The sequence below is a fragment of the Geospiza fortis genome, unplaced genomic scaffold (genome assembly GCF_000277835.1).
Source record: "Geospiza fortis unplaced genomic scaffold, GeoFor_1.0 scaffold41, whole genome shotgun sequence".
Classification (NCBI taxonomy): domain Eukaryota; kingdom Metazoa; phylum Chordata; class Aves; order Passeriformes; family Thraupidae; genus Geospiza; species Geospiza fortis.
Genome location: NW_005054299.1, coordinates 580,553 through 582,574, shown reverse-complemented (window position 1 = coordinate 582,574; position 2,022 = coordinate 580,553).

Here is a 2,022-nt window from a genome sequence, read left to right as displayed (position 1 = left end):
GAGGCGGCGGAGCAGCGGCCGTGCCCGCAAATGGGCCCGTCTCCCTGGTGCTGCTCATCCCACGGGCCCTGCACGGCAGCGAGGCGAGAGGAGTTTTGAAAGCAGCTCCTAAAAGAAAACAAACAAACAAACAAACAAACAAAACCCCAACAACAACAACAAAGCCACCGCGTTTGGTTTGTTGGTTTTTTTTTCCTTTGCCTTGACTGCCTGGTGAGCAGCCACGGGCTGGTCCAGCGCTCCGGGGTAGCAGTGGTAATTGCAGCAATAATTTAACGAGGCGGTTTGCGGCCGGCATGCAGCACTCGAGGCACACTTCGTTGCCTGTCCCTCGGGCGGGCTGCCGGGGTGGCTCTGCCCGGCGGTGGGAACATGAGTGAAACCGGAGTCGTTCGATTCGGTTTGAGAGCAAGAGGATAGTGCTGGGGTCAGCTGCCGTGAGGGAGAATGGGGGAGAGATGCAAGGAAAAGGGGCATTCCGATGTCGGGGCAGGAAAAGTTGAGACATAATCAACATTTTCTTTCTCCTCCTTCGGGTTTCGGACACATCTTGGCAAGACAGCCCATGTTAATTTTTCGGTTTTGTCTCGTTAACAAGAACCAAACCAAAGCAAAGAGGAGCCTGGCTTTTCCCGGGGAGCCAAACTCACCTTCCTCCGTTATAGCACACGGTTATGGCTAAGGAACATGTTCACTCTTGCTCGCAGGTGGTTTCAATATTCCCACAGAAGCGACATCCTCATACCTGGCGAAAGAAAAATAGTTCTCCTTTCTGGCGATTCCCCTAACACCGTCAGAATTTGGGAAACGCTTTGGAAAAAATAATATATTTCTGAAACAGAATCAAAGCAGACTTACAATCGTCTGACCCGGCAGGCTGCTGAAAACGACAGCAACTGCTTTACTTATGCAAAAACTAAAAATAAAGAAATAGTTGATTTTCAGAGTCAGGTCGGGACAAATGTGATGTTAGAGAGGAGGAAAAAAAATGCGCCAAAGGTACTTTATAGATTTGTCCGTAAGTCATTGCAGTGAATATAGCATGTGATTCTTGTGTACTGGAAAAAAATGGGGATAGTTCTGTCGTCAAATGTCTGAGAAATTATTAAGTAATTTTAAGGTGTAAATGGTCTGCAAGCAGATGCAGCCACCGGGATGGAGAGCCTGACAAAAATCTATCCTAAAATTACACTGTCGTCAAAATAATACTAGGTAATTAATCGCTACTAATGCAGGATCCAAGGTGTCCTGGGCCCAGAATATCTGGGAGCTCTCATAAATACATATATTGCATGCATCAGCATGGACTCCTTCTCTTCCAGACTATCCCAGGCTCATTTATCCGGGAAGAAAACACATTTCCTTAAGAATCGTTTCCAAGAGAACAGACCTGCTTCCAATAGCCAAGAATTTCCCGGCGCGTTTCTTTCAAACGTTTGGAAATCGCGGTGGCAGCAAGCACGGCAACCTTGCGCTGTATTTTTTGGGGGGGAAGGGGAAAAGTGGTTTTTCAAAGTCGAGAGTGCAATTTAAGGGGGTATAGGCGTGTGTTAGGGTGTACTTTGTGGGGCAAACCGCTCCGAATCGCGAGTACGGGGCCACGCAGCGGGCGCTGCGGGCGCGGTGGCCGAACCCAGCCCCGGCCCTGCGTGGGCGTGTCGGCGGGCGGTGCTGCCCAGCCCCGCGGATCGCGGATTGGGCGTGGGGAGGGAGCGAGGGCTGCTCGCTGCCAGAGAAAGTTTTGTGGAGGAGTGGATGTTTTTTTCTTCCCCCAGTGCGAGGAAAGGGGGTTTGATTTGGGTTTGTTTTGTTTGCGCCGCTTCGCTCCTCGCCCGCTCGCTTTCTTCGTCTGGCCGTGGGTTCTGGGGACTTCTCTTTTAATTTTCGGGGTTAATTTTTTCTTTTCGTCATTTTTTGGTGGTTGGCTCTCTCTCCTTGCCCCTCCGAGAAGTGCTCCACCAGCCGCCTCTCGCCCCGCCATCCCTCCCCATGCGCCCGGGGCCGAGGGCAGCCCCGCAGCGC